We start from the raw sequence: 27578 nt of genomic DNA, 5'->3' as shown, positions 1-27578 counted from the left end.
GTTCGCGAACTACCCAACTCTACTAGTTAGTGATAATATGGCATCTTTCGCTTCGAAATTTACTCTTCTTCTAGTTTTATATTCATGTAACGGTAAATCCACATATGTGAACAATATTGACCCTGCGTTAATATTCTCTAACAATTTCAATGAACTTAAATTGTTGTTTGTGGATTTGTTTAAGCAAGTAAGTAAAATAATTATTAGACGATATCTTTTTACAGATTTTTCATCAATGTTTTGGATTTCTTATCTATTTAGTTTATTTTTGCGATGGGAAAAGCCATGGGAATACTTTTGAAACAGAATGTCGTAAAAGATTTAAAAGAAGGAGCCCCATCAGTTGGATTTATAAATAAAAAAATCAGAATAATTTGGAAATTATTGGCAATCCAACAGGTCGTCCAAAAAACTCTCGTCGGCTGATAGACGCGAAGCTAAGCGATTGATCGTTACCGGTGCAGTAAATACAGCTGCTGAGGTCAAGCACATATTAAATGAGGAACATAACTTCAACGTGAATACCAAAACTGTTCGTAGAAGCTTGTAAGCCAGTGTATTAGTAGCCAGGACAAAGCCAAAAAAGCCGCGTTTGACAAAAACCGACTTGGGAACCAACTTGGAGTACTTCGCCGAATAAGAGGTAAAATGTATGCTGCGGACTATATCACCATTCTTGAAGACTCATATCTTCCCCGTTTGGACATATCTGGCTTGTAACCAGGACAAAACGACACATTTATACAGGATAACGATCCTAAGCATACTGCGAAAAAGACTAAAAAGTGGTTCGAAGAAAATGGTATCAAGCTTTTAGATTGGCCTCCCTAATCGCCCGATTTAAACCCTATCGAACATCTTTGATCTATTTTAAAGAGAAAGATTTTTGCTAAAAAGCATCCGCCTAAGATTGTTGATGAACTTTGGGCCGTTCTATTGAAGCCTGGGTAAATATTGATCCAGAAGTGCTAAATAACCTCGTAAAAAGTATGCCAAAAAGAATAAAGCAGTTACGAAAAAAAATCGGAGGTCACACAAACTACTGATAGAAATCAAACACGACTCTTCCGCTAGGCGTCATAATTGTTCACAATTAAGCCCTTGTATTAATATCTGCTAAAACGTTATTCCATGAACAATGTTGTCCCTTACTGTATATGTGCGATATTTATATATAAAGCTGAACCGATTTGGTTGTTAATTTGCAGGTTTGGTTGATACCATAAAATGTTACCTTGTGCTAAAAATGTTCACTGTTCCCCATTCAAAAATTATATTTTGCTTTTGAACATGTTTGAGGTGATCACATTCCTTCTCTGCGTGTATCACCAAATTTTGGAAAATTGGGCAGGAAGCATGGACGATTTTTATCTCAGAAATGTGTTTTTTTTTCTCGCCAAACATATGCGTAGTTGTCAAAAGTAGATAGTTAATTTCCCAGAAAATAACATGGTTGCGACTAACATGTTCCATGTTCTCCGTCCAAAAATGACATTTTGCTCTTGAAACATGTTTAAGTGATCATATTTCCCAGAAAATAACATGGTTGCGACTGACATGTTCCATGTTCTCCGTCCAAAAATGACATTAACTTCCCAGAAAATAACATGGTTGCGACTAACATGTTCCATGTTCTCCGTTCAAAAAATAACATTTTACTCTTAAAACATGTTTAAGTGATCATATTCCTTCTCTGGTAGTAAAGGACAATCGGACGATACATATATATCTAAATCTATATCTAAATTTTAATAGCACTCGTCCTTGTACGAAAAAACCCCCTGTAACAAATTTCTTCAAAATCGGTCAATAATTGCGACCGGAATCCTACGAACAACAAATGCATGGATGGACGGACGGACATCGACCCAGGAGATGATTCTGAGTATACTATTGGGCCTAAAAGCAATATCTCTGGTACGTTTTTCGGCACAAGAAAGTTATTCCACTCTGGCCACTATGTGTTTTAGGGTATACAAATTACAGTAGGGTATCATATGGTCGACATTGTCTGATTTTATCGCTGTATCACCTGGGTATAATAAAGATAACCAATATCCATGGTGCCTTATTAGCATATATAGACTTTTTTTCAGAATATTCCTTAATATAAACATTCTTTTGATTTGAATTTATATTCGAGAAAGCAGCTGTGACCAGTTTATGGTTGAATATACTTCTATTTGTAGTTTTTGTTTTTTCAATTGGGCCAATATCCTTTAAAGCATCCTTCGACCAATACCTTTCGTGACGCCCAGTCTGCTTTGTTTGCTTTTTGGGGAACTAATTGTTGTCTTTGTAAACGTTTCGCAAAACTCTTTTGTTTGACATACAGGTTATGCAAGGCACTGCGAAAGGATGTTGTCTTTGCACTTGTGCCAGCCTTGGTGTATCTGGTGGGAAGAGGTATTTTTGCAAAAGTGAAAATGTTTATGCTAATTTCGTTCTGCCGTTTCCAGAAAATAAACAAAATGTAATTTTATTTAAATATTTTACTAACACTAACATTCAATGCAGCCTGAATGGCAAATCTATGAACGTCCAGCACAGCCATAACCACCTCCACCACCACCAGCAGCATCCTCGTCGGAGCCTTGCTTGACTCATTCACTTAAGCATCCTTGTCATCCCAGTCGTTGCCGTAAGTGATGATAGGGCAAGAGGAGGATGTTATTTCATTAAGATTCCAATCAAGCCTTCGTCATTTGTTTGACAACAAAAGAAGAAAAGTATTTTTCCATTCATTTCGTCTTCATTAAGTTGCTCCCAAGTACTAAAGGAGTGTTGTTATCCTTTGTCTTTTGTTATTGTCTGTTTGTTTTCGTTTCAGCGTTTGTTGATTTAAAACTATTTGTGTTTTCATTCTAAATACAAAAAATTGCTATTTAAATTCACTCACAGGTCTACAACTCTCTTTATCTCTCGCTCTGTCTCCAACACAAATAGAAACAATTTTTATTTTAATTATGCAAAAAAAAAGAAAGATTTTGGAAGCTAAAATTTCCGTAATTAAGAAAGTTCCAACGGATGTATGAATGAGCGGGTGCCAGAGTTTTGAGCCCTCTAGCAATTGTTGAAATGTAAAACATATGTGTTATACATGTCTATATCGCAAACTCAAACATGGGACTAGATTTGATGGACGTATGTAAATATTTCAAAAATTAAATAACAAAGAAATCTTGTTTTCCAATAAGTCTTTATTTTGCTTAATTTTGCTTTATGGAAGAAATTAGTAACTGGATTTCGAGCAATAGTTTTCTACTACACACAAAGAAAATTCCTTTGATATTGGGCCAACGAAATTCTGATCATTGACATAGGGAAATTTTGCAGCAGGAAAGCCTTCGAATACAGCAAAGAATTGAACGATCTATGAACACAAAAGAAGGTAGGGACAATACAACATTCTAATATTCGATTTTAACACCTAGAAAAAAGTGCCTTCGAAACTAAAGGAAAAGATGTTCATCAATTTAGTTTATCCATTTTATTTTAATTAAGTTAAATTACCATGTGAAATAATAAAATTTACTTGTTTCAGTAAACAATCGTAAACTGAAAGCAGTTAGGAATAGTTCATTAACTAACATAGAATAAGGCATTGGGCATTACTAATACTGATTTCTTCGCGGGGTATAAAACTTTACAACTGAACAAAGTTTATGCACTTCACCGTACTGAGTAAACGTTAATGATTGCTTGTCGGCAACACAATTACATTTAAGTCATTTTGCTGCAACCAAACAAATGTTTACAATTTATTAACCGACTTTGTTCAAAGCTGGCACAACTTAATCTTCTGTAGTATTTTTCCAAATTCAATAGCATACTTCCTTATAATTACATAGAAAAAACACCGTGTAACAAATTTCATCATAATCAGTCGGTCTGTCCAAGAATTTGTTGTTCGAAGTCCGGCGAACAATAAATACATGGGCATACACTGATGGAAAAGACTGTTTTTCATATGTTTGGCTATAAACATTATATGGTTGGAACACAAATTTTTAAACACAATATTTTTGAGTGCAAGCATATAATGTTCATAAACTAGCATAACATGTTTGGGACATATATGTTAATATGTTAGAACATATTATGTTTGGAACATAAAGTGTTTGTAAATATAATATGCTTGGATGCAAACATATATTAATTTAGAAATAGCCTATAAACATATATGTGTTTAGTAGCTTGGAGCGCTATTTAACAGGGAGCGATATTGAATTAAGTTGGTGGTTGTTGCTTGTTATTACAAAATTAACATTTTATTTTTCCTTGGGCAATTGATCAGCTACTTCTTTGATCCTTACAAACTGTGTGGTCCGCTGTTCGAATCCCCGTCCGGCAAAAGGTAAAATTAAAATAAAAAAATCATAAAATTGAATAATTTCTTCTACAATGTTTGTATTACAGAAAAAGGTGCTAAGAACTAAAAAATCTCGTGGAAGTGAGAAAGATGTGGGGGAATATACAATTAGGCAGAAACAAAATTTTGAGCATTCAGGTCGAAAACCTATGTTGTTAGCACCTATATTACCTGTTTATTTTCATAATTCATTATGATTGTAAATATATAAATAAATAAATAAAATTTTGAGCACAATATTGTTTGGGAGAATTTTTTTTAAGCATATAATATTTTTGGGTGCAAAATGCTTCCAAACATATTATATGTTCACATAATAACATATTGTTTTTTGGAAGACAACATTATTGAATTTGGATGCAAAAATACAAAATGTTTGGAACTTAGACTACCCAAACATATATTGTTTAGACCAATATGCTTTCAAACATATTATATATTGGAAGAGATCAAACATATAAATGTTTGGGCCAGGGATCCGGAGCGGAGCGGAGCGGAGCAAGCCCTTTTTTTGCCGGAGCGGGAGCGGCATTTCTAAAATCCGGAGCGGAGCGGGAGCGGAGCGGTTTCCAAATGAAAAACCGCTCCGCTCCGAATAAAATATTACTTGAGTGAAATGTGTAACTTTGAAATTACACTGTGTAGGTAATTTCAAATATAGCGTAGTGTGAGTAAACGTTTAAAATGTACGATATGTATTTTTGTACGTACGTACATTGGGGAAAACACAACGTGTTTTTTAGTAATTGTTTTCAAAAACGGCAAATGTCAAAATATATATCTAGTATGTGTTGTAAAAGTAACAACAGTACTTTCGATCAATTTCATCCCGTATTAAATACTACAAAGATGTTTGTAATGAACGTCAAATAAATGCAATTAAACGATCATATTTATATTTAATTTTTTAGTTTTCTACACTGAAAAAAATATTGTCGTGAAGTCAAAGATTCCATGTCCTTAGAATAAGAATGCAAATTTTGCTTAACATGGAAGACGCATTTCTCTAAAATAAAGTTTTTTTTCTTGTCCAAAAGGCAATAAACTTTTGAATGAAGTTGTAATGTCCTTATAATTAAGTGATTTTACTTAAAAATGTGTATCATAACATGAAAGATAAAATTTTTGAGGTAAGGTCAACGTGACTTTAATAATTAAGAAAAATTCTTTAAAATTAATAAAATTGTCTTTAAATTTGTTTCCTTTTTGCATCTTGCCTACAAAGCAAAAAATCGTTAAAAAATAAGACATGTTTTTCAACACTTTATTTTAAAGACACTTTTTACTTGAAAGATAGCATAATTTCTACTAGAAGTCGAGTCTTAATATGGAAAAAAAATAACTCGTTTTTAAAGGATTTTGATAACAACTGACGAAAAAAATCTAACAAAATTAAAAATTAACATTTGCTTCCTAGAAGCAAGTACATAACCCCCAAATTTAAAAGAGAATTACGTCTTTAAAGTATCCTTACTTATATTCTCCGCTTCTTTGGCTCGGAATTAATACCCAAACTGTTAAAGTAGACAAAATCTTTGGAACCGGGCATGCTTTTTTTCATTCACATTTGCTTTACTATTGTACTATATCCTAGCATTCTCTTATTTCTGATATTAGTTCTCGAAAATTTAATTAAAATTATGGATAGTTTCAATTTTGGTTGAAAAATGTGCGCATATACATTTATTATACAATAAAGGGGAAAAAAACGAAATTAGGTAACACTAGATCTGAGTAAGAATATTCGTAGGTATACCACGGACTGATGTCGATGGAGGTTGTTGCAAACATAAACATACACACACACATTACAAATATAACAAAACCTCTTCTCTACGTCTGTTGCAAAACAACAAAAAACTTTCGGAGAGTAGTTACTTCTACTCTGTGTATAGACTTTCAATTCCAATCAGCGTTGCCGTTTTGGTCCGATCGGACCGAAATTGGTCCAAAAGATTTCTAATTTTTAAATTTGGTCCGATGGTCAGACCAAACAGAATTTGGTCCATTTTGGTCCATTTTCATAAATTTGGTTTCTATCACATATTAAATAGTAGATGGTGCACCGCAAAGAATATTGTCGGGAGGCCAAATATTTCACATGCTTAAAATACGAATACGAATTTTGCTTAGAATAGAAGACACATTTCTCTGAAAAAAAGTTTTTCCTTGTCTAAAAGTCTCTAAACTTTTCAATGAAGTCTGTTTGTCCTTATAGCTAAGTGATTCGACATAAAAATGTGTATCCTAACATGAATGCAAATTTCGTTTTAATGAAGTCAAAATGGATTTAATATTTCTGAAAAAATCTTCAAAATTAATAAAATATTTCAACACATTGTTTTAAAGTCATTATACCCTAAACCACATAGTGGTTAGGGTATAATAAGTTTGATCTGCCAAAAAATGTGCCTACAAGAAATATTGATTTTAGACCCCATAAAATATATACCGATCGACTCAGAATAACCTCCTGAGTCGATCTAGCGCTTGGCGTCCGTCCGTCCGTCTGTCCATGTATTTGTTGTTCACAGGATTTCGGTCGCAATTATTAACCGATTTTGATGAAATTTGGTACAGGGAGTTTTTTTTGGGCACAGGGACGAACGTTACTGAATTTGGAAGAAATCGGATCAAATTTAGATATAGCTCCCATATATATGTATTGCCCGATTTCGACAAATGGGGTCACGTTGCACTTTTTTTACTAACCGATCGTCGTCAAATTTAGCACAAAATAATCTTCTGTATCACCCTTTAAGTCTGAAAATTTCATCAAAATCGGTTCAGATTTAGATATAGGTCCCATATATATGTATCGCCCGATTTTGTCAAATTAGGTCATAAAACCCTTATTTATCAACCGATCTTACTCAAAGTTGGCGAAATGTAATCTTCTATAGCACTAACTATATGTGCAAAAAATCATCGAAATCGGTTCAGATTTAGCTATAGCTCCCATATATGTACCGCCCGATTTTTCTAAATAAAATAAAACTCAATTGAACAAATAATACAATGTTTGTACTATAATTTTCTCGAAGAGGAGCGGAGCGTGGAGCGGAGCGGAGCGATTTTTTTTTTCTCCGGAGCGGGAGCGGAGCGGAGCGAAAAAAATGGACCGCTCCGGATCCCTGGTTTGGGCAATACCCAAAAATGTATATGCTTGAAGCAAAATATGTTTGGGAGTATATATTACAGAAGCGATTTTTTGTGAGGGTGTACCTATCAAAGTTTTTATACCCTGACCACTACGAGTATTTGGTATACAAAATTATTCGCTAATAAAAATGTTCATATTTATTTGCGTTTCTAAATACGATCAACTGCGATCAAAATGGTATTCAAATGCAAATTAAAAACAAATAAGCAAAGTCTAAGTCGGGCGGTGCCGACTATATTATACGCTTCACTACTACGATTATGTATACCAACATTTTTGATACCATGTTAACATCTTCAAATTTGTTAGAAGCTATATAAAGATTTATATTCCCATATACAAATATTTAAATATGAACCGATTGTGTCAAAATTTTCTAAACTTAAATAAAATTTCGCAAATCTGTATTTATGATTTATATGTCGATATATACGAATTGTCAGTTTTCGACTTAACAGTGACGATTTTACAAGGAACATGTGGGTATTTTTGCCATATTTGCTAAAATGGGTATAAAATATATATGGGGGCATTGTCTAAAGCTGATCTGATTTTGATTAAATATTAATTGCAAATATTAAATAAATGCTAAAATATTAATTGCACTCTCTGTGCAAAAATTCAAAACTTTTGAAATGAAACTTTGGCCTCCGTGATCTTATGAATATATATCGTTTAGATATATGTGGGAGTTATATTTTTTACCGATTTTGACCAACTTTGACATGCATAGCAAGAACGTTTATCCTACTCTCTGTGCAAAATTTCGGAAAGAAATTTTCGCCTCCGGGGCCATATAAGTGCGTATCGAATGAAAGATATATGGCGTGTCGAACGAAAGATATTTGGCATGCATAATAAAAATGTTATTTCCATATCCTCTGCACTCGGAGAGATCTACGGTGGTCATATGACTGTAAATCGGACGACACACAAAAAAAAATTTCTGATTCAATCACGAAATTAATTGATCCAATATATTTTTTAATTGAAATGTCTTCAATCACGAAACTGATAGTATCAATCACAGTTTTAATTGGGCATAGAAATTCTTGATTAAAAAATTAATTGATGTCATTAGCAAATTTTCAATTATTTTTTAATTGATTTTAAATGCAAACCTCAATTAATTTTTTATTTAAAAAGGTAAGTATTTTCAATTACTTTCTGAATTGGCTTAGAGTTTTTATTTGAATTAAGAAATGTTCATCACTTTTTTTAACTGACTTAGTCTTCCGAATTTGATTAAAACGTTAATTGTATCAATTAATTTTTTAATTAAAAATTTTAAAATTTTCAATCATTGACTTAATTAACTTAATGTTTCTATCTTGATTAAAAAGTTAATTGTATCAATTAATTTATTAATTGAAAAAGCATTCAACTTCAATTAACTTTTTAATTGGAAATATTTTGGAGATATTTTTTCTGTGCAGATATATGTATATGGGAGCTTCATCTAAATCTGAACCGATTTCAAACAAATTCGGTATGCATATTTATAATGTTAGTTCTACTTGTTGTGCAAAATTTTATGTAACTCGGGCTAAAACTCTGGGGAGATAGGAGTTAAATCGGGCGAAAGATTTATATGGGAGCTATATCTGAATCTCAACCGATTTGACTGATATTCTGCAAAATTGACGAGGCTTAGAATATATTCGTTTCTACGAAATTAGAAGACGACCGTTTTACAAATACGTCATTTATGACCAGATCGGTTATAAATATATACGACAGCTATATCCAAATCTGAACCAATTTTTTCCAAAATCAATGGAGATCGTCTTTGAGACGAAAAAGGACCCTATGCCAAATTTGAGGACGATCGGGCTTAAACTGCGAGCTGCACACAAAAATCGACTCAGAATTTAATTCTAAGCCGATCGGTATACTAAAAGATGGGTCTATGACTACTCCTTCTCGGCGTTGTATACAAATTCACAAACTTATTATACCCCGTACCACAGTAGTGGTGAAGGGTATAAAAAACAAGTATAAACGGCCGTAAGTTCGGCCAGGCCGAATCTTATGTACCCTCCACCATGGATTGCGTAGAAGCTTCTACGAAAGACTGTCATCCACAATCGAATTACTTGGGTTGTGGTATCTTAAATCGTTTTCTAAATTTTGAGTTAGTCCATACGTGGTATACATTAGACAAAAAAAAAGTATGTGTAGGTAAGTCTACAAATAATTACGAATCGATATGGACTTTAGCACGGTACGTAGGGAGCCAGAATTGAAATATGGGGGTCGCTTATATGGGGGCTATATACAATTATTCATATGGACCAATTTTTGTGTGATTGGTCATCGATTTATCTGGGGGCTATATATAACTATAGACCGATATGGACCTCGTTAGGTATGGTTGTTAACGGCCATATACTAGCACAATGTACCAAATTTCAACTTACTCGGATGAATTTTGCTCCTCCAAGAGGCTCCAAAACCAAAACTCGGGATCGGTTTATATGGGGGCTATATATGATTATGGACTGATATGTACCACTTTTGGCATGGTTGTTAAATATCATATACTACCACCACGTACAAAATTTCAACCAGATCGGATGAATTTTGCTTCTCCACAAGGCACCGGAGGTCAAATCTGGAGATCGGTTTATATGGGTGCTATATATAATTATGGACTGATATGAACCAATTCCTGCATGGTTGTTGGATACCATATACTAACATCACGTACCAAATTTAAACCGAATCGGATGAATTTTGCTCTTCCACGGGGCTCCAGAGGTCAAATCTGGGGATCAGTTTATATGGGGGCTATATATAATTACGGACCGATTTCGACCAATTTTTGCATGGTGGTTTGGGGCCATATATGAACACCACGTACCAAATTTCAACTGAATCAGATGAATTTTGGTCTTCCAAGAGGCTCCGGAGGTCAAATCTGTTAATCGGTTTATATGGGGGCTATATATAATTATGGACCGATGTAGACCAATTTTTGCATGGTTGTTAGAGACCATATAGTAACACCATGTACCAAATTTCAGCCGGATCGGATGAAATTTGCTTCTCTTAGAGGCCTCGCAAGCCAAATCGGGGGATCGGTTTATATGGGGGCTATATATAATTATGGACCGATGTAGACCAATTTTTGCATGGTTGTTAGAGACCATATACTAACACCATGTACCAAATTTCAGCCGGATCGGATGAAATTTGCTTCTCTTAGAGGCCTCGCAAGCCAAATTTGGGGGTCCGTTTATATGGGGGCTATACGTAAAAGTGGACCGATATGGCCCATTTGCAATACCATCCGACCTACATCAATAACAACTACTTGTGCCAAGTTTCAAGTCGATAGCTTTGTTTCGTTCGGTAGTTAGCGTGATTTCAACAGACGGACGGACGGACATGCTCGGATCGACTCAGAATTTCACCACGACCCAGATTATATATACTTTATGGGGTCTTAGAGCAATATTTCGATGTGTTACAAACGGAATGACAAAGTTAATATACCCCCATCCTATGGTGGAGGGTATAAAAATATGTGTGACCTAAAAAAATATTTTTTAGGATTTAGAAATAATGTATTTTCATGTCAAAATATTAATGTTAGTACTCGACTTGCGACAAATAATTTAAACTATGTTCAGTAAGAACACAATCTTGTTTCGAAGTAAATGCTCCCAAACATATAATATATTTTGGGACAAAATGCTTCCAAACATACTATAATTTAACATAAAACAAACATAATAATGCTTCGGCAATATCCAAAAATATATAAGCATAAAATGTGTGGAATATATTATTAATACGGTTATGTGAAATCCAACTGACAGTAAACTGTATTCTCACATAAAAGTAAGGTTCTGAAATACCGTTACTGTCTGTAACTAAGTATTTTACGAAGGATACCATTTTCCTACAATTTTTTTATAATGAAAAAAAAAATGTTCCGATATAAACAAAATGTTTTTTCGTGTTTGTTTCTTATTTTTGCTTTGTACTTCGATCATATTTGTTTTGTTGATCTCAGCTCTAAATACTTTATTTTCCTCTGTTGGTTAAGCTACTCTTGTAGTTTAGTCAACTCAATGGTTTTAAAGCTGAGATCAAAATGTTTTTTCGGGCAGAATTTTTTAAACACAATATATTTATATGCAAAAATGTAATGTTCCTAAAATACCATTAAATGTTTGGGACACATATGTTAATATGTTAGAATATATTATGTTTGCGAATAATGTTTCATAAAAATAATGTGTGAATGTAAACATATATAAATTTACAAATTTCGAATAAACATATTATTACGAGTTGAAAATATACAGAATTTCAGGGTGTTTAATGGCAAATATTCTCCTAAGCAGATTATTTCAACCAGTACGTTTCCCGAAGATAGTTAGGTTAAAGTGGCAGCCCGGTCTTATGACCATAAAAATCTCTAGATTTCAAATTTCAGACAAATTGGATAAAAACTACGGTTTACATAAGCCCAAGAAGTAAACTCGGAAGATCGGTCTATATGGACGCTACAAAAGAACATGGACTGATGCACACCATTTTCTAACAATCTATATATTTTAAAAAACCTCTATATTTCAAATGTAGGCAAATTTGATAAAAACTAAGATTTCTAAGCTCAAGAAGTAAACACGGGAAATAGGTCTATATGGGAGCTATAGACTATAGACCGATGCACACCATATTCGGCACACATATTTATTGTCCTAAAATACCTATACCAAAATATGGATCGATAGGCACCATTTTCGGCACACCTATTTGTGGTACTGAAATACCTATAAATTCAAAATCAAATTTCAGGCAAATTGGATAAAAACTACGGTTTCTAGATGATCAAGAAGTAAAATCACGAGATCGGTCCTATAAATTTCAAATTTCAGGCAAATTGGATAAAAACTACGGTTTCTTGATGATCAAGAAGTAAAATCACGAGATCGGTCTATATGGGATCTATATATACCATTAAATGGACCCTATTTTCAACACACCTAGAATACCTTGTAACGACGTGTTTTCACTTTGAAGCTGGGGCAAACTCAGGGTGTCCAGGGTCGTTACAAAATATTTATATTTCCACAGAAATAGAAAACACTGACCAGGCTTTGTTAATGTTTCCAATGGACGTTATAATTTTATTGGTAGCATTCACAACCTTAACACCATATTCACACACTTATACCAACATCCAGATATGATGGGTTCGATGAGATCATAGAGACGTTGTGGCGCTAGGGACACTGCTTCCGGTGACGACGAGGTTGTAACACACAATCAGTACGGTAATGATGAGGTTGTAACCCACAACCTAAGACAACGATGGGGCGGTTGTAACAACAACCACGGGCGGCAGCGACGGTGCAGATGTAAAGACAACCATGGGCGGCGGCGACGGTGCAGTTTTAAAGACAACCACTACCGGCGGTGATGACACAGTTGTAAAGACAACCACGGGCGGCAGCGATCATGCGGTTGTAAAGACAACTACTACCGGCGATGATGACGCAGTTGAAAAAACAACCACGGGCGGCGGCGATGGTGCAGTTGTAAAGACAACCACTACCGGCGGTGATGACGCAGTGGTGAAGACAACCACGGGCGGCAGTGATGATGCGGTTGTAAAGACAACCTAATTACCGGGGCACGAGAGTTAGAAAAGAGGCAGTTAAAACTCTCTCACTCCACTAACAACCACGGGCGGCAGTGATGATGCGGTTGTAAAGACAACCACTACCGGCGATGATGACGCAGTTGAAAAAACAAGCACAGGCGGCGGCGTCAGTGCAGTTTTAAAGACAACCACTACCGGCGGTGATGACGCAGTTGTAAAAACAACCACGGGCTGCGGCGACGGTGCAGTTGTAAAGACAACCACTACCGGCTGCGATGACGCAGTTGTACAAACAACCACGGGCTGCGGCGACGATGCAGTTGTACAGACAACCACTTCCGGTGGTGATGATGCAGTTGTAAAGACAACCACTACCGGCGGTGATGACGCAGTTGTTAAAACAACCACGGGCGGCAACGATGATACGGTTGTAAAGACAACCTAATTTTCGGGGCACGAGTGTTAGAAAAGGGGGAGTTAGAACTCGCTCACTCCACTAACTGTCCAAATAGCAATATTTTGATCACTGCGTTAGAACGCTGTGATCCCAAAATAGTCCTACCTGTTGGCGGGCTACTGGCGAACTCAGTGTTGCCAACTCCCCAAGACCAAAAAGCACCAAAAATATATTATAAGCTTTATCAAGCTCAAAACAAGTAAGGAAAGTCTAAAGTCGGGCGGGGCCGACTATATTATACCCTGCATCACTTTGTAGATCTAAATTTTCGATACCATATCACATCCGTCAAATGTGTTGGGTGTTACATATAAAGGTTTTTTGTCCCAAATACATACATTTAATTCTGACTCCATCTGAACATAATTTATAACATATAAACTTCAAAATTAAGTCGGCTAATGCCCTGGGATGGTACACTATGTTATTAAAAAAATATGGGAAACATTTTAATCTGAACCAATTTTGAGGCAACTTCACAAAAGTGTATTAATGATTTATCAGTCGATAGATATGTATTAGATTAATAAAGGAAATTTTGAGTCAATTTTCCACTTAGCAGTGGCGATTTTATAGGGAAAATGTGGGTATTTTGGCCATTTTTGTCCAAATCGGAAAACCATATATATGGAAGCTATATATATAAATCTGGACCGATTTCAACCACATTTGACATGCATACTTAGTATTTTACTCCCTGTGCAAAATTTCACGTAAATCGGACTACAACTTTGAACTCTGTGGTCATATGACGGGAATTCGGGCGAAAGATATATATAGGAACTATATCTAAATCTCAACCGCCTTCAATAAAATTTAGCACACTTAACTACACTACTAATTGTACTCCTAGTGCAAAATTTCAACCAAATTGGGCTAAAACTCTGGCTTCTGGGGCCATATAAGTCTATATCGGGCGAAAGATGTATATGAGAGCTATATCTCAATCTGAACCGATTTCAATCAAATTTGGCACACCTGACTATAGTACTTATTGTTCTCCTGGTTCAAAATTTCAAGCAAATTAGGGTAAAATTCTGGCTTCTGGGGCCATATAAGTCCATATCGGGCGAAAGATATATATGGGAGCTATATCTAAATCTGAACCAATTTCAATCAAATTTTGCACACTTGACAATACGACCAAGTGTTATGTTTGTGCAAAATTTCAAGCAAATCAGAGTAAAACTCTGGATTCTGGGCCCATATAAGTGCATATCGGGCGAAAGATATATGTGGGAGCTATATCCAAATCTGAACCGATTTCAATAAAATTTGGCACACTTGACTATAGTATTAATTGTTCTCTTTGTGCAAATTTTAAGCAAATTAGGGTAAAACTCTGGTTTCTGGGGCCATATAAGTCCATATCGGGCGAAAGATATATATGGGAGCTATATCTAAATCTGAACCGATATCTTCCAAAATCAATAGGGTTCTTTTCCGATCCAAAACAGGAACTTGAAGCCAAATTTGAAGGCGACTGGACTTAAACTGCGACCTCGACTTTGATCTCAAAAATGTGTTCACAGACAGACGGACGGACGGGCATGGCTAGATCGACTCAGGGACATACCCCGAGCATTATTGGCAAAGACACCATGTGTCTATCTAGTCTTCTTCTGGGTGTTGCAAACATATGCACTAACTTATAATACCCTGTTCCACAGTGTGACGCAGTGTATAATAATCAATATCACCTTCATAACAATCAAATTCTATATTTGCCAATAAAGTTGATTTTCTTAAGCTCTTGAAAGTCTAATCCAAATTTTTGTATCAATTAATCTTAATACTGTTCAAAATGAAAAAAACACCAAAAGCACTAAATGAAAATGCCAGAAAGCACCAAGTTTGTGCTTTTTTTGAAAAGGCACCAAAAAGGCAATTTTGTGCTTTTTAGAAATCAAAAAGCACTAAATTTGGTGCTAAAAGCACCAAATTGGCATCACTGGGCGAACTGACTTCTCCTGTGCGAGTGCTCGCCTTTTATATGGTCACTCACACACCCGCGATGCCAATGCTTCCTACAATATAGTCGATGCAACTCTACATCTACATTGTAAAAGTATTTATGTTTTTACTCGATTTCACGTTCTTCTTTTGTTAGAGTTTTTAATTTCTTCGAAAATTTCAAACTGTTATACCAAACACATTTTTTTGTTACAAAATTTTTATTTTTGCGATACATAAAATAATATTTTATCCACAAGCTCAGTCCGTTTCGTTTATATCAAATACTGTTCTTTTCTGACTGTAAATCTTTAATAACCCACATTTCGAAGTTTCATTGTAAAACTTTAATATAGTAATATACAAATATAAATATATAAATTTAAAAAAATGGTGTTCGTTCTCAGCAGGGATTGAACCCAGGACCCTCTGCATGTAAGGTGGACATGCTAACGACTGTTCCACGTGGTCAACAAATGTATGTTTCTGTTGAATAATGTTTTGTTTGCATCGGCTAGTGGGCGCTGCAAACTATGTTATACAAATGTAACTTATAACGATAATTGTCTATTGGTGACTATAACAGCTACTTAGAATAAAGAAATTGGAAGAAATCGGTTCAGATTTAGATATAGCTCCCATATATATCTTTCGCCCGATATGCACTTATATGGACCCAGAAGCCAGAGTTTTACCCTGATTTGCTTGAAATTTTGCACAAACATAACACTTGGTCGTATAGTTAAGTGTGCAAAATTTGATTGAAATCGGTTAAGATTTAGATATAGCTCCCATATATATTTTTCGCCCGATATGGACTTATGTGGCCCCAGAAGCCAGAGTTTTAGCCCAATTTGGTTGAAATTTTCACTAGGAGTACAATTAGTAGTGTAGTCAAGTGTGCTAAATTTTATTGAAATCGGTTCAGATTTAGACATAGCTCCCATATATATCTTTCGCCCGATTTTCCGTCGTATGACCACATAGGTCATACGAGTCCGATTTATGTGAAATTTTGCACAGGGAGTAGAAATCGGTTCAGATTTCTATATAGCTTCCATATATATGTTTTTCCAATTTGGGCAAAAATGACAAAATACCCACATTTTCCTTATAAAATCGCCACTGCTAAATCGAAAACTTGTAAAAGTGACACAAATTTTCCTTTATTTCTAATATGTTACATATCTATCGACCAATAAATCATAAATACAATTTTGCGAAGTTGCCTCAAAATTGGTTCAGATTATAATGTTTCCCATATTGTTTACTAACATAGTGTACCATCCCAGGGAATTAGCCGACTTAAATTTTAAGTCTATAGATTATAAATTTTGTTCAGATGGAGTCAGATTTAAATGTATGTATTTGGGACAAGAACCTTTATATATAGCACCCAACACATTTGACGGAGTTAATATAGTATTAAAAATGTGGATTTACAAAGTGGTGCAGGGTATAATATAGTCGGCCCCGCCCAACTTCAGACTTTCTTTACTTGTTTTATAATGAAAAGGGATCCCTATATACACAAATTGTGAAAAAAGTCAGAAATAATCGGTTGTAGAAAACGTATACTGTACAAATTCTTATATTGCTAAAAACTAAGTATTTTACACTCAAAAAAAGTTTACTTGGATCCAAAATTGTGACCTTTCTTTAAGGATTTTGGTATTGATTCCGAGCCGAAAATGCGGCTTCTTTAAAATAAAGACATTTTTTATGGACCACCCTGGTTTTAACTCTAGGATCGATAAAATTAAAATTGGATACAGATCTCATTCATCGAATTTTTATTCTCTGTTTGCGATATATTAATAAAGGTATTTATGTACAAATAAATTCCAGTTTCAAAGTCCAAATTATGCCAAGTACTTCAAAGTAAAAACTGTTTTCTTAATGCTAAAAAAACTTTAAACCAAAGATGCAAATCCTTAAAACAAATCTTAGCCTATATTTGAAGCGTTTTTATCTTAAATTTAAAAATTCAATATGTCAGTTGAGTTAAAGACGATTTCTTTAAATTAAAAATGTTTTTCTTTATTTTAAGGAACATTTGCCTTAGTTCAAAGATCTACAACTTCAAAAGAGGGACGCAAAATTTCAAGATTTGGGTCCAAAATTTAATGAAAAAAAATTGAAGCAAGGATTATAAACTTTCTTTTAATTAAAATGTCATTATTTTAAAGAAATTTGTCCTTATCATTACGTAAATTTCGAGTCCTAAAATTTAATTTGCATACACGCAGAGAAGGAATATGATCACCTCAAACATGTTTCAAGAGCAAAATGTTATTTTTGTATGGTGACCATGTAACATGTTTGTCACTAAAATTTTATTTTCTCGTCAAATATAACCTGCTTGCCGAAATCAGATACATGGTTTCCGAGAAAATTACATGGTTGCGAAAACCATGTTACATGATCACCACCCAAATATAACATTTTGCTCTTAAAACATGTTTGAAGTGATCATATTCCTTCTCTGAGTGTAATCTTCCATATTAGGTCAATATTTTTTTCAGTGTACGAAGGTTAGCGATGATTTTGACGTATGATAAAATACGTCGTAAATGTATTACATTACAGTTTACAATACACCATCTCCGATGTTTGGGACATATGTTCAAGGAAGAATGAAAGCTTTTTCCCACGACGTTTTTCCCATGTTTTTTTTCAGACTGGGTGGCTTCTTTGTACCCATTTTGATTTGATTGCATTGGTAAGCTTCAATTGATTGGAGATTGAACTACATTTCTTGAAACTCAAAAATTGTCCCATTGATCTCCAAATGTATTCTATTGTAGTAAAATACTACACCACAACTCCTTGCTATTTAGTGCATGATTCTGGTGTTAGCCTCCAAAACTGGAATAGAAACAAAAACCAAGCAAAATAATTACAATTATAATTACATACAAATTATTTAATGAAAAACGTTAAATAATTAATTCGTCTGTTATAGTTGGAGAATTCTCTTTTTTTATTGCCTCTGGATGAGCAGGGTATAAAAGGTAATAAAAGTTTTTATTGTGCTATGATTTTGCATGTTCGCCCAACAACAATTTTGCAATTTCACAAAGTTATTAAACGAAAATATTCATAACGAGACTCCAAACTCGAAACAATGTTTATAGGGCGCACAAGAAAAGCGTTCGTTGCCATCATTTACCTTCATCTCTGGTCAGTGGTCCATTGCTCCCGTGGACGAGGCAGTCAGTAACCGCTTCTAATAACCGGCATTTGCATCTTAATTCCAGCAAAAGTACCCTTCGGGTAAACTTGCGTTAATGAAAATACAAAAATTACGTCCCCACACAAACACAAACCTTGGCGCACACAAACACACTCTATCACACACCTAGCTAGCCAAACACAAAGTCTCTGTTAAACAAACGAAGATGAACACATTAGCATGAACTAGTACACCGGTACATAAAATAAGCGCAATAAATGCTAAATATGGTAATTTTCCACTACTCCTTTGTTGTAGCGATTGTGGGTTGGCATCTTTGCCGATATTGCACTCGACAATAGAGCATGATGAGAATGCCAGGGATGAAGCAAATTGTGGTAGTAGGAGTTGATAGGAGAGATGTTATTGCTGTTGTAATGGTGGCGGGCGATGTGATGATAGCAAAATAAAATTTTAAACTGCATTAAACACGGCCATAACGAATTCGATATGCTCTCCTTGTTTATGTGACAAAATATACACAGAGAAAACAAGTATATACGGCCGTAAGTTCGGCCAGGCCGAATCTTACCCTCCGCCACGGATTGCGTAGAAAGTTCTACTAAAAACTTTAATTTAGAATCGAATTACTTGGGTTGTGGTAGCACTTCTTCTAGTCAATATGAATGCATATAAAAAGCCTATATATGCAAATAAGTTCTTGATCGGCTTATATAGAGGATCCCTCAATCTGGGGATCAGTTTTTATGGGGGGCTATACCTAAAAGCAGGACACTCACACAAGAGGTGTTTAATGGATTCCTTTTCCTCCGCATCATGACAGCTCATACAATAGTCATTATACTTCGACCCAATAGTTTTTGCAAAATCGCCAATCAGGCAGCGGCCCGTTATAGCAGATATCAGGAGTGATATCTGACGTCTCGAGAACACTAGTATATCTAGTATTCGGTTTAAGTTTAAATGGGGCCATATTTGCTTAGTGTCGTTACAACCCTTGCAATTCTCCCATCGAACATTTGCCATCATAACAACATTCTAACGCAGTATGAGCTTCCAGATAGCCAGGGGTATATTCTCTTAAATATGTAAGGTAGTCCCCAGCCTTGCTAACTCATCCGCTTCGCAGTTCCCCGGTATGTTCCTATGGCCAGGCACCCATATTACGTGACTATTGTGCTGCTCAGCCATCTCATTGAGAGATTTGAGGTAGTCGATGACCGTTTTCGAGTTAAGTAATACAGAGTCCAAGAATTTTATTGCAGTTTGATTGTTTGAGTATATATTAATGCCAACATTTTTTGGAACATTACATCTCAACCAATTCGCCACTTCTCTTATTGCTAATATTTCAGCCTGAAAAACACTACAGTGATTAGGTAATCTTTCCGCTATTCGAAGTTCCAGATCTTTCGAATATACTCCGAAACCCACTTGTCCATCCAATTTGAAGCCATCAGTGTAGAAATCTATATATCTTTTATTCCCCGGGGTCTGTGTACACCACGCCTCACTGTTGGGAATTAGAGTTTCAAACTTTTTGTCGAAAAGTGGTTTCGCCAGAGAGTACTCCACTACGTTAGGCAAATCTTGCATTATGAGGAACGAACTGTGACCGTACATTTTTTCCGACTACAGCGATAGCTGGCTCAACCGCGCAGCCGTTGTTGCAGCTGACTGTTTGGCCAAAATATCTAAAGGCAAAAGATGCAGCACGACATTAAGGGAATCTGTCCCTGTCTTACTGAATGCGCCTGAGATACACAAGCACGCCATGCGATGAAATTTATCTAAACCTTTCGGTTGCTGAAGTGCCGGCCACCAGACTACAACACCATATAGAATTATAGGTCTAACCAATGCCGTGTATAGCCAATGCACAATTTTTGGTTATAGTCCCCACTTTTTGTTTATGTTGTTATAGCAACATTCCAAAGAAGAGGTGATAGAACTCCTCCTTGGGGAGTGCCTCTGTTCACATACCTTTGTATGTTTGCTTGTCCTAGTGTGGCTGAAATATGTCTCTTCATTAGAAGTTCGTCTAACAGCCTAAGTATACCTGGATGAACATTCAGAGTTGTCAGACCATTTAATATCGAGCTCGGATGGACGATATTGAATGCCCCCTCGATGTCTAGAAACGCCACGATTGTGTATTCTTTGACAGATAGTGAGCTTTCAATAAAGCTGACTAGTTCATGTAATGCGGTCTAAGCAGACCTACCCTTCGAGTATGCCTGCTGTCGTTTCGACAGCAAACTTGAATCGACGCTAGTTCTAAGATAAATATCTATCATCCTCTCCAGAGTCATAAGTAGCTGATTGGTCGGAAATCCTTCGCACTCGAGTGAGAGGCTTTTCCCGCTTTAGGTATGAAAACGACTTTTGTTTCCCTCCACTTTCCTGGAATATATGCTAAGTTCATACATCCTGTATATATCGCCGACAACCAGGGGATAATTCTGTCAGTCACTGCTTGCAACACCACCGGAGTAATTCCATCAGGTCCGGGGAATTTGAATGGTCCAAAGCTATTTAACGCCCATTTTATTCCAGATTCCCATACAATTTCCTCGATAGGAAACAACCGCTGAGCCACTGTGGCACCGCCAGAATATGGTTCAACCGTCTGATTCTCAGCAAAATGTGTATCCAACAGTACCTCCAGTGTCTCCTCACTGGACGTTGTTCAATTGCCCTCCAATGTTTTAATGAAACCTGGAGCGGAGTTAGTGGATGCTAGTACCTTCCATAGTCTGAAAGCCTCGGACGTATTCTCAATACTGCTGCAGTAATCATTCCACGAGTTATGCTGATCCTTTCTCAGTTCTCGCTTGTATCCTCTCAGATACTTCTTGTAAACGTCCCAATCCTCCGGAGCTCTGGTGGAATTTGGTTTGTTAAAGAGCTTCCTGTAGGATTTCCTCATATTACTTAACTCCGTAGACCATCATGGTGGTCGATTTTCCCCCTTTGCTTCCCTCGAGAGCATGCATCTTTCAGTGAGATTTTGAAGACCTTAGTAATCCGCTCCACTGCGTGTTCGATATCACAGTGCTCATAATTGTCTCTGGTATTTCCCGTATCATCATGTTGAACGATTCCCTATACCTATTCCAATCAGCTTTCCTAACATTTGGCGGAAATGTGGTCTTGGTGGTATGAGCATCAAATTTGAACCCGATGTAGCTATGATCTGAGAAGCTATGTTCACTTAAAATCTGCCATTCAGATATCATTTCATTCAGTTCTTGCGAGGCCAAGGTGACGTCCAAAACCTCTTGTCTGTTTTTAGTGACAAATGTTGGGGCATCACCCTTATTGCAAACTACCAAATTAGTACGCAAAATAAACTCTACACTGTTAGAAAAATATGTTTTTCATATGTTCCGATATAAACAAAATGTGTTTCGGGCACGATTTTAAACCACAATATATTTAAGTGCGAACATGTAATTTTCCTAAACTAACACTAAATGTTTGGGACATCTATGTTAATATGTTATAATATATTATGTTTGGGGCATGAATGTTTCATAAAAATCATATGTGTGAATACAAACATATATAAATTTACAAATTTCAACTAAACATACATATGTTGTGATATTTTATTCAAAGCGACAGAGAGAGTATAGAGAGAAATAGAGATGGAAACCGGGAGAGTTGACGAAAGATATCAATATAACACAGCAAAAGAGTCAAAAGAGAACAATTTATGTGAAACCGCTTGTATGTTGTTTCGGAAAACTGTTTTATGATAAGGCCAAAAATTTGATATGTTTAAGTCTAAATATTATTTAATTTGAATAAAGAGAATATACATTCTGAACCAAGAGAATAGACATTTGAAAAACAAACAGCTTATGTTTTCGCCTTGAGAGCAGCATTTTATGTATGTGTGGACATGTGTTTTGTTTATCATTTTGGCATTATTTTTTTCTTGGTTCGTTAAAAGAAATCAGGGGTCTTCATAAAAATAACGAAAGGGCACTATACTCTTTTTAGAGTTGGGACGGTAAAATGAAATAAGGAGGAAATAGTGAAAAATTACACAGTAAAATGTAAAAAAACAAAGTTTAGTTTCTCTTTATTAAAAAGTAGTCCACGAGGAGTTGACGGACACCATCAAATATAAAAGCGGGCATTAAGTTCGACTTTTACAGCTAAAACAATTTAAAAAGTTTATTTTCTTTAAAATGAATTATTAAAGAAAAATAAAAGGAATTTTAGAGCGATGGTGTTAAATGCTAGTAAAAAACCGTTCACTCCTAAATAAATTTATGTTTATAGTATAAAATTATGTATGTATGTTTATACTCGACTCCACGTTCTTCTTTTGTTAGTTTTTGAATTCCTTCCAAATTTTAAAGTTTTGTACAAAAACAGTTTTTTATTACAAGATTGTTATTTTTGCAATAAAAAATAATATTTTATCCAAAAATCATTCAATTTCGTTTATATCAAGCACTGTTACTGACTATAAATCTTTAATAATGCACATTTCGATGTTTCATTTAAAAAAATTAATATAGTATAAATATAAATGTGTAAATTAAAAAAACAAAAAAAAAAACAAAAAAAAATGTTCGGTCGGAGCAGGGATTGAACCCACGACCCTTTGCATGCAAGGCAGACATGCTAACCACTGCTCCACGTGGCAAACAAATGTATGTTTCTGTTAAATAATGTTATGTTTGAATGGGCTCGTGGGCGCTGCAAACTATGCTATATAAATGTAACTTAAAACGATAATTATCTACTGGTGACTATAACAGCTACGTAGCCCAGTGGATAGTGTGTTGGCTTACAAACTGTATGGTCCTCGGTTCGATTCTCCGTGCAGGCGAAAGGTAAAATTTAAAAAATTTATAAAAGTGAATAATTTCTTCAACATTATTTGTATTACAGAGAAAGGTTCCAATAACTAAAAAATTTCGTGGAAGTGAAAATTACGAGTATGTTAGGGAATGAGCACAATCGTGTTTGGGAAAAATTCTTCCAAGCATATAATCTTCCAAACACATAAAACAAACATATTAATGTTTCGGCAATATGCAATAATATATGTGCTTCCTGCAAAATATGTTTGGAACATATGTTAAAGAAGCGATTTTTTTTGAGGGTGTAGGAGTGACTCTCCTCTTGTATCAATGTCACCACTTCCCCATATACTATGATGCGCATTTGCATCGCATCCCATAAAGAGTTTTGTCTTTGTTTTCAATGACTCCTCAACTAATGTGTTAACGGCACATGGATGCATCTCCCCATCATGTCCCATAGAGACCAAAGATACCCAATATTTGCATTTGGCTATTTCTAAACTGGCAACGACAGTGTCTGCATTCCACATAGAAGGAAACAGAAACAAGTTAAGCTCGTTTTTAGCAATTATACAGGCTCGATTTACATCATTACCAGTATACTGCAATAGTTTGAGCCCGGGGTACTTAATTCACATATTTTGTTTCTATAAACATATGGTTCTTGAATAAGAACTATATCTATGTATCCTTTCATCAGGAGAACTTTTAAGGCAGCACAGCAGCCTTACAATGGTGAATATTTATCTGGAGGATCCGTAGGACCATCGAGATTTCCAACAACCGTCACATCAGCGGAATGTCCTCTTCAGAGATCTCGGTGACTCTCGCAATAACTATAGGTTCAACTTTGGTGAGTTTTGAGGCATTAGAAACCTCCTCTCGGTTGAAATTGATCAAATTTAGCATTTTTTACGGACTCTACACGCGAAAAAAATAATTCTTTCCTCCCAAACGAAATTTTACACAAACAAATATCGTTTGCCATTTGCTTTTCGCTATAAGGAAATTTGTTTGGGAGAAAAGTATAAACTTTTTGTGATAAACGTTGACTTTTTATAGGATGTAAAAACAATTTCATACAGACTAAAAATTTTTTTTTCTGGCTAATAGCATCTTCCCTCACATCTTTCTCACTTCCACGGAGTGTTTTAGTTCTTAACACCTTTTTCTGTAATACAAACAATGTGGAAGAATTTATTCATTCTAATATTATTTTAAATTTACTTTTCGACTGGACGGAAAATCGAATTGCGTCCCATACAGTTTGTAAACCAACACACTATCCACTGGGCTACGTAGTTGTTATTGTCATCAACATACAATTATCGCTATATAGCCATCGACGCACAAGCAACACAAACAGTCGAGCATTTATATTTATGAAGCATAGTTTTCGGCGCCCACGAGCCGAAGTAAAAAAAAAACGTTATTTGACAAAAACATTCATTTAGATGGCCACGGTGGATCAATGGTTAACATGCCCGCCTCGCAATACAAATATTCAAAAATGTTCGGAAGATTCCGAAAATATGTTCAACATTGCATACTACTGTATATTACATTTTTACTATGAAACTTCAAAATGTTTCTTATTAAAGACTTAAGATCAGAAAAGAACATTATTTGATATAAACGAAATGAACTGTGCTTTGGGATCGAAAATTATTTTTTTATTGCGAAAATAAAAATTTTGTGACGAAAAATGTTTTTGGTGATAAAAGTTTGAAACTTTCGAAGAAATTCAAAAAACTCTAACAAAAGAAGAACATTTCGTTACAATTTTTTTCTTTGCGTGTAGTGAGTAGTTTAAAAAAATCGCATGACGCCACTGCAACACTGACTGACATATCCGGCTGTTAATACTAGTATCCTAACAAAGTCCATCAAATTTACAATTTGGGTTAGGTTAGGTAAAAAAGGCAGCCCGATTTATATCAGGCTCACTTAGACTGTTCAGTCCATTGTGATACGACATTAACTAGAAGTACCTATTACATATAGAGACTTGTTTTTCCGTGAATACACCCGAACCAACCTGATTCCTTCTGTCGAACCAACTTGATTGTTCCAGACGACTTAAGTTAACATTTTCGAGGTACGCCAGTAATGTAAATTAGCAATTTTAAAAATCTAATTTTGTCATATATACTATTTTCTGTGGGGTTAGATATACTTCACCTAACAGAAGACAGGTATGTTCAATCTTTACACAAATCAAATCAGTTAAAATCATTATTAAGCTAATCGTTGTCTAAGGGTTAATACGAATCAAAGCAAACTTACTACTACTGTGGGAAAGAATAGTAACACATTATACATAACTTTAAAATTCACAGAATAGTAAATCTAGTTTTTGGAAATCCCAAAAAATGAGCTTTGCATGGTTGGAATGTTTTGTTTACGAGTAGTCAAACCAAATACGTTGTCGGTCAAATCAAACAACATTTCGAAATATATGCAAGAAGAAGTTCGAATTGCAGATAGTTTGCTTCAATTGCTTGAGAAAGAAAATCTTGCATTTACCCCACATGTCCTTGGCCCAATCCCTCTAAGAATGGGTGCTGGTAGTTTTTAGGTAAAACTCTTGCTGTATATTCATTGCCGCTTCAAATTTAAATGGAGCAAATTGAGAGTTTGTCTCTGTGCATGTACACGAGGAATGTCAAAGCTATTGTATCAGATTTCCAGTGGAAAGGGCATAAAAATTTTAGATACATTTTATGGCTTTTTTATGGGCGATACTACAAACGCCATCGTTATCGTATACCAAAGGTAAAAGACGGGGACATTTTGCATGTAACAGTCTAGATATCATCGTTCTTATTCAATGGTTTAAAAGATTTTTTCTGAACCCAAAAAAAAAATCCCGCCAGAGAATTTCTTTAAAAAGAAAACTTGATGATTTCCATAATTAATGAAAATTGGTTTTTACATTAGAACGTAATAAATGGATATTCGAAAATTTTCACTTTATTTCTCAAGAAATATAGTTTTTTTAGTTTACTCATATTTTGCAAAGATTGATGGTAAAATGGAACAGCTTTGTAAAGGTTACTGCGGCAGTTATATATTATGGCATTGTTTTTTTTTTTTGTGTAAAAATGCACTTTGCCCGTCATGTGGCCTATCTGATTCGTTTGTAAGAACGGCAGCAGATTGGAAAGTTTGCGAATTCTGTTGTGAAAATTATGTCACGCATAATGACAAATATTGACCATATTCTGCATTGCCCTCAAACGAGAGTGCTGCGACCACCTAAAAATCAGGGTTGCATATGCTTTTAGTGGCGACTTAAATGAATGTGGACTAATTTCAATATTTTCGTCAATATATTATACCAAATTAATATATTGCATAAAAATATGGAACATATGTGGATCTTGTTTATAGTTAACTTTTCTTTTTATACCCACCACCATAGAATGGTGATGGGGGTATAATAAGTTTGTCACTCCGTTTGTAACACATCGACATATCGATTTCCGACTATATAAAGTCTATATATCCTGGATCAGTCTACAGTCTTCAATAACGAAGCCATCGTGCTGAAATTTTGCACAAGCACGTCTTTGGCCTGCAGGCAGGTCAAGCTCGAAGATGGGCTATATCGGTCCAGCTTTTAATATGGTCCCATATAAACCGACCTCCCGATTTGGGGTCTTGGGCTTATAGAAACCGTACTTTTTATCAAATTTGCATGTAATTCGAAATTTAGAGGTATTTTATGACTACAAAGAGGTGTGCCGAAAATGGGGGGAATCTGTCCATGTTTTGATATAGCCCCCATATAGACTGATCTCTCGATTTGGTGTCTTGGCTTTATAGAAACCGTAGTTTTTATCCAATTTGCCTGAAATTGAAAATCTAGAGGCATTTTTCGACCATAAATATGTGTGCCGAAAATGGTGAGTATCGGTCCATGGTTTGACATAATCCTCATATAAACCGACATCCCGATTTGCAGTCTTCGGCTTATAGAAACCGTGTA

Source organism: Haematobia irritans, chromosome 1 (assembly GCF_050003625.1).
Source record: "Haematobia irritans isolate KBUSLIRL chromosome 1, ASM5000362v1, whole genome shotgun sequence".
NCBI classification, from domain to species: domain Eukaryota; kingdom Metazoa; phylum Arthropoda; class Insecta; order Diptera; family Muscidae; genus Haematobia; species Haematobia irritans.
Note: the sequence above shows the minus strand (reverse complement) of the source record.